The sequence below is a fragment of the Scyliorhinus canicula genome, chromosome 7, assembly GCF_902713615.1.
Source record: "Scyliorhinus canicula chromosome 7, sScyCan1.1, whole genome shotgun sequence".
NCBI lineage: Eukaryota > Metazoa > Chordata > Chondrichthyes > Carcharhiniformes > Scyliorhinidae > Scyliorhinus > Scyliorhinus canicula.
In genome coordinates this window covers 2427823-2440014 of record NC_052152.1, presented here as the reverse complement: position 1 = coordinate 2440014, position 12192 = coordinate 2427823, and positions in this window count along the sequence as shown.

Sequence of the window (12192 nt, the reverse complement as noted above, 5' to 3'; positions counted from 1 at the left end):
CCCCAGCACCACCACAACACCACCAGTCACACTGCCAGTCAGCACAGGAGCAGGAGCTGACCATTCGGCCCCTCCAGCCTTTCAACCATTCAATCAGATCACCATAATTAGCTCATCCCTTCACAATGTTTCTTACAATCAGGTGAGGTGGGGGGGGGTCAAATAACTTTCCTCCTCTTCCTCCATATCTCAACACAGCAGGTTGCTTCTAAACGCGGACACACTTGCCAATTCTGAGTGTTCCGCGGTTTCTGTGCCATGATCATGGCAAAAAACATCAGAGACAGTTCCTTCAGTGTTTAGAACAAATACTTGGAGAGGTTTCATTGTACTCAACACTTTAAAAGACAATAATAAAACCACTCGTCCACACAGTCTCTGAAAATTCACAAACACAAAGAAATCAGAGTGCGGAGAATTACCTTCAGTAATTCAGACAACAAATTCTGCTGTTTACACTGGGTGATTATCCTGCTGTTTACACTGGGTGATTATCCTGCTGTTTACACTGGGTGATTATCCTGCTGTTTACACTGGGTGATTATCCTGCTGTTTACACTGGGTGATTATCCTGCTGTTTACACTGGGTGATCATCCTGCTGTTTACACTGGGTGATTATCCTGCTGTTTACACTGGGTGATTATCCTGCTGTTTACACTGGGTGATCATCCTGCTGTTTACACTGGGTGATCATCCTGCTGTTTACACTGGGTGATTATCCTGCTGTTTACACTGGGTGATCATCCTGCTGTTAACACTGGGTGATTATCCTGCTGTTTACACTGGGTGATTATCCTGCTGTTTACACTGGGTGATCATCCTGCTGTTTACACTGGGTGATCCTGCTGTTTACACTGGATGATCATCCTGCTGTTTACACTGGGTGATCATCCTGCTGTTTACACTGGGTGATCCTGCTGTTTACACTGGGTGATCATCCTGCTGTTTACACTGGGTGATCCTGCTGTTTACACTGGGTGATCCTGCTGTTTACACTGGGTGATCCTGCTGTTTACACTGGGTGATCATCCTGCTGTTTACACTGGCTGATTATCCTGCTGTTTACACTGGGTGATTATCCTGCTGTTTACACTGGGTAATCATCCTGCTGTTTACACTGGGTGATCATCCTGCTGTTTACACTGGGTGATCCTGCTGTTTACACTGGGTGATCCTGCTGTTTACACTGGGTGTTCCTGCTGTTTACACTGGGTGATCATCCTGCTGTTTACACTGTGTGATTATCCTGCCGTTTACACTGGGTGATCATCCTGCTGTTTACACTGGGTGATCATCCTGCTGTTTACACTGGGTGATCCTGCTGTTTACACTGGGTGATCCTGCTGTTTACACTGGGCGTTCCTGCTGTTTACACTGGGTGATCATCCTGCTGTTTACACTGTGTGATTATCCTGCCGTTTACACTGGGTGATCATCCTGCTGTTTACACTGGGTGATTATCCTGCTGTTTACACTGGGTAATCATCCTGCTGTTTACACTGGGTGATCATCCTGCTGTTTACACTGGGAGATCCTGCTGTTTACACTGGATGATCATCCTGCTGTTTACACTGGGTGATCATCCTGCTGTTTACACTGGGTGATCCTGCTGTTTACACTGGGTGATCATCCTGCTGTTTACACTGGGTGATCCTGCTGTTTACACTGGGTGATCCTGCTGTTTACACTGGGTGATCCTGCTGTTTACACTGGGTGATCATCCTGCTGTTTACACTGGCTGATTATCCTGCTGTTTACACTGGGTGATTATCCTGCTGTTTACACTGGGTAATCATCCTGCTGTTTACACTGGGTGATCATCCTGCTGTTTACACTGGGTGATCCTGCTGTTTACACTGGGTGATCCTGCTGTTTACACTGGGTGTTCCTGCTGTTTACACTGGGTGATCATCCTGCTGTTTACACTGTGTGATTATCCTGCCGTTTACACTGGGTGATCATCCTGCTGTTTACACTGGGTGATCATCCTGCTGTTTACACTGGGTGATCCTGCTGTTTACACTGGGTGATCCTGCTGTTTACACTGGGCGTTCCTGCTGTTTACACTGGGTGATCATCCTGCTGTTTACACTGTGTGATTATCCTGCCGTTTACACTGGGTGATCATCCTGCTGTTTACACTGGGTGATTATCCTGCTGTTTACACTGGGTAATCATCCTGCTGTTTACACTGGGTGATCATCCTGCTGTTTACACTGGGTGATCATCCTGCTGTTTACACTGGGTGATCCTGCTGTTTACACTGGGTGATCCTGCTGTTTACACTGGGTGTTCCTGCTGTTTACACTGGGTGATCATCCTGCTGTTTACACTGTGTGATTATCCTGCCGTTTACACTGGGTGATCATCCTGCTGTTTACACTGGGTGATCATCCTGCTGTTTACACTGGGTGATTATCCTGCTGCTTACACTGGGTGATCATCCAGCTGTTTACACTGGGTCATCATCCTGCTGTTTACACTGGGTGATTATCCTGCTGTTTACACTGGGTGATTAGCCTGCTGTTTACACTGGGTGATCATCCTGCTGTTTACACTGGGTGATCCTGCTGTGTACACTGGGTGATCATCCTGCTGTTTACACTGGGTGATCATCCTGCTGTTTACACTGGGTGATCATCCTGCTGTTTACACTGGGTGATTATCCTGCTGTTTACACTGGGTGATCCTGCTGTTTACACTGGGTGATCCTGCCATTTACACTGGGTGATCCTGCTGTTTACACTGGGTGATTATCCTGCCGTTTACACTGGGTGATCCTGCTGTTTACACTGGGTCATTATCCTGCCGTTTACACTGGGTGATCCTGCTGTTTACACTGGGTGATTATCCTGCTGTTTACACTGGGTGATTATCCTGCCGTTTACACTGGGTGATCCTGCTGTTTACACTGGGTCATTATCCTGCCGTTTACACTGGGTGATCCTGCTGTTTACACTGGGTGATTATCCTGCTGTTTACACTGGGGGATTATCCTGCTGTTTACACTGGGTGATTATCCTGCTGTTTACACTGGGTGATCATCCTGCTGTTTACACTGGGTGATTATCCTGCTGTTTACACTGGGGGATTATCCTGCTGTTTACACTGGGTGATTATCCTGCTGTTTACACTGGGTGATTATCCTGCTGTTTACACTGGGTGATTATCCTGCTGTTTACACTGGGTGATCCTGCCGTTTACACTGGGTGATCCTGCTGTTTACACTGGGTGATTATCCTGACGTTTACACTGGGTGATCCTGCTGTTTACACTGGGTGATCATCCTGCCGTTTACACTGGGTGATCCTGCTGTTTACACTGGGTCATCAACCTGCTGTTTACACTGGGTGATTATCCTGCTGTTTACACTGGGTGATCCTGCTGTTTACACTGGGTGATCATCCTGCTGTTTACACTGGGTGATCATCCTGCTGTTTACACTGGGTGATCCTGCTGTTTACACTGGGTGATTATCCTGCTGTTTACACTGGGTGATCCTGCTGTTTACACTGGGTGATTATCCTGCTGTTTACACTGGGTGATTATCCTGCTGTTTACACTGGGTGATCATCCTGCTGTTTACACTGGGTGATCCTGCTGTTTACACTGGGTGATCATCCTGCTGTTTACACTGGGTGATCTTCCTGCTGTTTACACTGGGTGATCCTGCTGTTTACACTGGGTGATCCTGCTGTTTACACTGGGTGATCCTCCTGCAGTTTACAATGGGTGATTATCCTGCTGTTTACACTGGGTGATTATCCTGCTGTTTACACTGGGTGATCATCCTGCTGTTTACACTGGGTGATCATCCTGCTGTTTACACTGGGTCATCATCCTGCTGTTTACACTGGGTGATCCTGCTGTTTACACTGGGTGATCATCCTGCTGTTTACACTGGGTGATTATCCTGCTGTTTACACTGGGTGATTATCCTGCTGCTAACACTGGGTGATCATCCTGCTGTTTACACTGGGTGATTATCCTGCTGTTTACACAGGGTGATCATCCTGCTGTTTACACTGGGTGATCATCCTGCTGTTTACACTGGGTGATCATCCTGCTGTTTACACTGGGTGATTATCCTGCTGTTTACACAGGATGATCATCCTGCTGTTTACACTGGGTGATCATCCTGCTGTTTACACTGGGTGATTATCCTGCTGTTTACACTGGGTGATTATCCTGCTGTTTACACAGGGTGATCATCCTGCTGTTTACACTGGGTGATCATCCTGCTGTTTACACTGGGTGATTATCCTGCTGTTTACACAGGGTGATCATCCTGCTATTTACACTGGGTGATTATCCTGCTGTTTACACTGGGTGATCATCCTGCCGTTTACACTGGGTGATCCTGCTGTTTACACTGGGTGATTATCCTGCAGTTTACACTGGGTGATTATCCTGCTGTTTACACTGGGTGATCATTCTGCTGTTTACACTGGGTGATTATCCTGCTGTTTACACTGGGTGATCCTGCTGTTTACACTGGGTGATCCTCCTGCTGTTTACACTGGGTGATCATCCTGCTGTTTACACTGGGTGATTATCCTCCTGTTTACACTGGGTGATCATCCTGCTGTTTACACTGGGTGATCCTGCTGTTTACACTGGGTGATTATCCTGCTGTTTACACAGGGTGATCATCCTGCTGTTTACACTGGGTGATTATCCTGCTGTTTACACTGGGTGATTATCCTGCTGTTTACACTGGGTGATCATCCTCCTGTTTACACTGGGTGATCATCCTGCTGTTTACACTGGGTGATCCTGCTGTTTACACTGGGTGATTATCCTGCTGTTTACACAGGGTGATCATCCTGCTGTTTACACTGGGTGATCATCCTGCTGTTTACACTGGGTGATCATCCTGCTGTTTACACTGGGTGATCATCCTGCTGTTTACACTGGGTGATTATCCTGCTGTTTACACAGTGTGATCATCCTGCTGTTTACACTGGGTGATCATCCTGCTGTTTACACTGGGTGATTATCCTGCTGTTTACACAGTGTGATCATCCTGCAGTTTACACTGGGTGATCATCCTGCTGTTTACACTGGGTGATCATCCTGCTGTTTACACTGGGTGATTATCCTGCTGTTTACACAGGGTGATCATCCTGCCGTTTACACTGGGTGATCATCCTGCAGTTTACACTGGGTGATTATCCTGCTGTTTACACAGTGTGATCATCCTGCTGTTTACACTGGGTGATTATCCTGCAGTTTACACTGGGTGATTATCCTGCTGTTTACACTGGGTGATCATTCTGCTGTTTACACTGGGTGATTATCCTGCTGTTTACACTGGGTGATCCTGCTGTTTACACTGGGTGATCCTCCTGCTGTTTACACTGGGTGATCATCCTGCTGTTTACACTGGGTGATTATCCTCCTGTTTACACTGGGTGATCCTCCTGCTGTTTACACTGGGTGATCATCCTGCTGTTTACACTGGGTGATCCTGCTGTTTACACTGGGTGATCATCCTGCTGTTTACACTGGGTGACCCTGCTGTTTACACTGGGTGATTATCCTGCTGCTAACACTGGGTGATCATCCTGCAGTTTACACTGGGTGATTATCCTGCTGTTTACACTGGGTGATCATTCTGCTGTTTACACTGGGTGATTATCCTGCTGTTTACACTGGGTGATCATCCTGCTGTTTACACTGGGTGATCCTCCTGCTGTTTACACTGGGTGATCATCCTGCTGTTTACACTGGGTGATTATCCTCCTGTTTACACTGGGTGATCATCCTGCTGTTTACACTGGGTGATCCTGCTGTTTACACTGGGTGATTATCCTGCTGTTTACACAGGGTGATCATCCTGCTGTTTACACTGGGTGATTATCCTGCTGTTTACACTGGGTGATTATCCTGCTGTTTACACTGGGTGATCATCCTCCTGTTTACACTGGGTGATCATCCTGCTGTTTACACTGGGTGATCCTGCTGTTTACACTGGGTGATTATCCTGCTGTTTACACAGGGTGATCATCCTGCTGTTTACACTGGGTGATCATCCTGCTGTTTACACTGGGTGATCATCCTGCTGTTTACACTGGGTGATCATCCTGCTGTTTACACTGGGTGATTATCCTGCTGTTTACACAGTGTGATCATCCTGCTGTTCACACTGGGTGATCATCCTGCTGTTTACACTGGGTGATTATCCTGCTGTTTACACAGTGTGATCATCCTGCAGTTTACACTGGGTGATCATCCTGCTGTTTACACTGGGTGATCATCCTGCTGTTTACACTGGGTGATTATCCTGCTGTTTACACAGGGTGATCATCCTGCCGTTTACACTGGGTGATCATCCTGCAGTTTACACTGGGTGATTATCCTGCTGTTTACACAGTGTGATCATCCTGCTGTTTACACTGGGTGATTATCCTGCAGTTTACACTGGGTGATTATCCTGCTGTTTACACTGGGTGATCATTCTGCTGTTTACACTGGGTGATTATCCTGCTGTTTACACTGGGTGATCCTGCTGTTTACACTGGGTGATCCTCCTGCTGTTTACACTGGGTGATCATCCTGCTGTTTACACTGGGTGATTATCCTCCTGTTTACACTGGGTGATCATCCTGCTGTTTACACTGGGTGATCATCCTGCTGTTTACACTGGGTGATTATCCTGCTGTTTACACTGGGTGATCCTGCCGTTTACACTGGGTGATCCTGCTGTTTACACTGGGTGATTATCCTGACGTTTACACTGGGTGATCCTGCTGTTTACACTGGGTGATCATCCTGCCGTTTACACTGGGTGATCCTGCTGTTTACACTGGGTCATCAACCTGCTGTTTACACTGGGTGATTATCCTGCTGTTTACACTGGGTGATCCTGCTGTTTACACTGGGTGATCATCCTGCTGTTTACACTGGGTGATCATCCTGCTGTTTACACTGGGTGATCCTGCTGTTTACACTGGGTGATTATCCTGCTGTTTACACTGGGTGATCCTGCTGTTTACACTGGGTGATTATCCTGCTGTTTACACTGGGTGATTATCCTGCTGTTTACACTGGGTGATCATCCTGCTGTTTACACTGGGTGATCCTGCTGTTTACACTGGGTGATCATCCTGCTGTTTACACTGGGTGATCTTCCTGCTGTTTACACTGGGTGATCCTGCTGTTTACACTGGGTGATCCTGCTGTTTACACTGGGTGATCCTCCTGCAGTTTACAATGGGTGATTATCCTGCTGTTTACACTGGGTGATTATCCTGCTGTTTACACTGGGTGATCATCCTGCTGTTTACACTGGGTGATCATCCTGCTGTTTACACTGGGTCATCATCCTGCTGTTTACACTGGGTGATCCTGCTGTTTACACTGGGTGATCATCCTGCTGTTTACACTGGGTGACCCTGCTGTTTACACTGGGTGATTATCCTGCTGCTAACACTGGGTGATCATCCTGCTGTTTACACTGGGTGATTATCCTGCTGTTTACACAGGGTGATCATCCTGCTGTTTACACTGGGTGATCATCCTGCTGTTTACACTGGGTGATCATCCTGCTGTTTACACTGGGTGATTATCCTGCTGTTTACACAGGATGATCATCCTGCTGTTTACACTGGGTGATCATCCTGCTGTTTACACTGGGTGATTATCCTGCTGTTTACACTGGGTGATTATCCTGCTGTTTACACAGGGTGATCATCCTGCTGTTTACACTGGGTGATCATCCTGCTGTTTACACTGGGTGATTATCCTGCTGTTTACACAGGGTGATCATCCTGCTATTTACACTGGGTGATTATCCTGCTGTTTACACTGGGTGATCATCCTGCCGTTTACACTGGGTGATCCTGCTGTTTACACTGGGTGATTATCCTGCAGTTTACACTGGGTGATTATCCTGCTGTTTACACTGGGTGATCATTCTGCTGTTTACACTGGGTGATTATCCTGCTGTTTACACTGGGTGATCCTGCTGTTTACACTGGGTGATCCTCCTGCTGTTTACACTGGGTGATCATCCTGCTGTTTACACTGGGTGATTATCCTCCTGTTTACACTGGGTGATCATCCTGCTGTTTACACTGGGTGATCCTGCTGTTTACACTGGGTGATTATCCTGCTGTTTACACAGGGTGATCATCCTGCTGTTTACACTGGGTGATTATCCTGCTGTTTACACTGGGTGATTATCCTGCTGTTTACACTGGGTGATCATCCTCCTGTTTACACTGGGTGATCATCCTGCTGTTTACACTGGGTGATCCTGCTGTTTACACTGGGTGATTATCCTGCTGTTTACACAGGGTGATCATCCTGCTGTTTACACTGGGTGATCATCCTGCTGTTTACACTGGGTGATCATCCTGCTGTTTACACTGGGTGATCATCCTGCTGTTTACACTGGGTGATTATCCTGCTGTTTACACAGTGTGATCATCCTGCTGTTTACACTGGGTGATCATCCTGCTGTTTACACTGGGTGATTATCCTGCTGTTTACACAGTGTGATCATCCTGCAGTTTACACTGGGTGATCATCCTGCTGTTTACACTGGGTGATCATCCTGCTGTTTACACTGGGTGATTATCCTGCTGTTTACACAGGGTGATCATCCTGCCGTTTACACTGGGTGATCATCCTGCAGTTTACACTGGGTGATTATCCTGCTGTTTACACAGTGTGATCATCCTGCTGTTTACACTGGGTGATTATCCTGCAGTTTACACTGGGTGATTATCCTGCTGTTTACACTGGGTGATCATTCTGCTGTTTACACTGGGTGATTATCCTGCTGTTTACACTGGGTGATCCTGCTGTTTACACTGGGTGATCCTCCTGCTGTTTACACTGGGTGATCATCCTGCTGTTTACACTGGGTGATTATCCTCCTGTTTACACTGGGTGATCCTCCTGCTGTTTACACTGGGTGATCATCCTGCTGTTTACACTGGGTGATCCTGCTGTTTACACTGGGTGATCATCCTGCTGTTTACACTGGGTGACCCTGCTGTTTACACTGGGTGATTATCCTGCTGCTAACACTGGGTGATCATCCTGCAGTTTACACTGGGTGATTATCCTGCTGTTTACACTGGGTGATCATTCTGCTGTTTACACTGGGTGATTATCCTGCTGTTTACACTGGGTGATCCTGCTGTTTACACTGGGTGATCCTCCTGCTGTTTACACTGGGTGATCATCCTGCTGTTTACACTGGGTGATTATCCTCCTGTTTACACTGGGTGATCATCCTGCTGTTTACACTGGGTGATCCTGCTGTTTACACTGGGTGATTATCCTGCTGTTTACACAGGGTGATCATCCTGCTGTTTACACTGGGTGATTATCCTGCTGTTTACACTGGGTGATTATCCTGCTGTTTACACTGGGTGATCATCCTCCTGTTTACACTGGGTGATCATCCTGCTGTTTACACTGGGTGATCCTGCTGTTTACACTGGGTGATTATCCTGCTGTTTACACAGGGTGATCATCCTGCTGTTTACACTGGGTGATCATCCTGCTGTTTACACTGGGTGATCATCCTGCTGTTTACACTGGGTGATCATCCTGCTGTTTACACTGGGTGATTATCCTGCTGTTTACACAGTGTGATCATCCTGCTGTTTACACTGGGTGATCATCCTGCTGTTTACACTGGGTGATTATCCTGCTGTTTACACAGTGTGATCATCCTGCAGTTTACACTGGGTGATCATCCTGCTGTTTACACTGGGTGATCATCCTGCTGTTTACACTGGGTGATTATCCTGCTGTTTACACAGGGTGATCATCCTGCCGTTTACACTGGGTGATCATCCTGCTGTTTACACTGGGTGATTATCCTGCTGTTTACACAGTGTGATCATCCTGCTGTTTACACTGGGTGATCATCCTGCTGTTTACACTGGGTGATTATCCTGCTGTTTACACAGTGTGATCATCCTGCAGTTTACACTGGGTGATCATCCTGCTGTTTACACTGGGTGATCATCCTGCAGTTTACACTGGGTGATTATCCTGCTGTTTACACTGGGTGATCATCCTGCTGTTTACACTGGGTGATTATCCTGCTGTTTACACTGGGTGATCCTCCTGCTGTTTACACTGGGTGATCATCCTGCTGTTTACACTGGGTGATCATCCTGCTGTTTACACTGGGTGATCCTGCTGTTTACACTGTGTCACCATCCTGCTGTTTACACTGGGTGATCCTGCTGTTTACACTGGGTGATCCTGCTGTTTACACTGGGTGATCATCCTGCTGTTTACACTGGGTGATCATCCTGCAGTTTACACTGGGTGATTATCCTGCTGTTTACACTGGGTGATCATCCTGCTGTTTACACTGGGTGATCAGCCTGCTGTTTACACTGGGTGATCATCCTGCTGTTTACACTGGGTGATCATCCTGCTGTTTACACTGGGTGATCATCCTGCTGTTTACACTGGGTGATTATCCTGCTGTTTACACAGGGTGATCATCCTGCTGTTTACACTGGGTGATCATCCTGCCGTTTACACTGGGTGATCCTGCTGTTTACACTGGGTGATTATCCTGCTGTTTACACTGGGTGATCATCCTGCTGTTTACACTGGGTGATTATCCTGCTGTTTACACTGGGTGATCATCCTGCTGTTTACACTGGGTGATAATCCTGCTGTTTACACTGGGTGATTATCCTGCTGTTTACACTGGGTGATTATCCTGCTGTTTACACTGGGTGATTATCCTGCTGTTTACACTGGGTGATTATCCTGATGTTTACACTGGGTGATCATCCTGCTGTTTACACTGGGTGATCATCCTGCTGTTTACACTGGGTGATCCTGCTGTTTACACTGGGTGATCATCCTGCAGTTTACACTGGGTGATTATCCTGCTGTTTACACTGGGTGATTATCCTGCCATTTACACTGGGTGATCCTGCCGTTAACACTGGTTGATCCTGCTGTTTACACTGGGTGATCCTGCTGTTTACACTGGGTGATTATCCTGCTGTTTACACTGGGTGATCATCCTGCTGTTTTCACTGGGTGATCCTGCTGTTTACACTGGGTGATAATTCTGCTGTTTACACTGGGTAATCATCCTGCTGTTTACACTGGGTGATCCTGCTGTTTACACTGGGTGATCATCCTGCTGTTTACACTGGGTGATCCTGCTGTTTACACTGGGTGATCCTGCTGTTTACACTGGGTGATCCTCCTGCCGTTTACACTGGGTGATTATCCTCCTGTTTACACTGGGGGATTATCCTGCTGTTTACACTGGGCGATCATCCTGCTGTTTACACTGGGTGATTATCCTGCTGTTTACACAGGGTGATCATCCTGCTGTTTACACTGGGTGATCTTGCTGTTTACACTGGGTGATCCTGCTGTTTACACTGGGTGATCATCCTGCTGTTTACACTGGGTGATTATCCTGCTGTTTACACTGGGTGATCATCCTGCTGTTTACACTGGGTGATCCTGCTGTTTACACTGGGTGATCATCCTGCTGTTTACACTGGGTGATCATCCTGCTGTTTACACTGGGTGATCCTGCTGTTTACACTGGGTGATCCTGCTGTTTACACTGGGTGATCCTGCTGTTTACACTGGGTGATCCTCCTGCTGTTTACACTGGGTGATCATCCTGCTGTTTACACTGGGTGATCCTGCTGTTTACACTGGGTGATCCTGCTGTTTACACTGGGTGATCCTGCTGTTTACACTGGGTGATCCTGCTGTTTACACTGGGTGATCATCCTGCTGTTTACACTGGGTGATCATCCTGCCGTTTACACTGGGTGATCATCCTGCTGTTTACACTGGGTGATTATCCTGCTGTTTACACTGGGTGATCCTGCTGTTTACACTGGGTGATTATCCTGCTGTTTACACTGGGTGATCATCCTGCTGTTTACACTGGGTGATCATCCTGCTGTTTACACTGGGTCATCATCCTGCTGTTTACACTGGGTGATCCTGCTGTTTACACTGGGTGATCATCCTGCTGTTTACACTGGGTGACCCTGCTGTTTACTCTGGGTGATTATCCTGCTGTTTACACTGGGTGATCATCCTGCTGTTTACACTGGGTGATTATCCTGCTGTTTACACAGGGTGATCATCCTGCTGTTTACACTGGGTGATCATCCTGCTGTTTACACTGGGTGATCATCCTGCTGTTTACACTGGGTGATTAT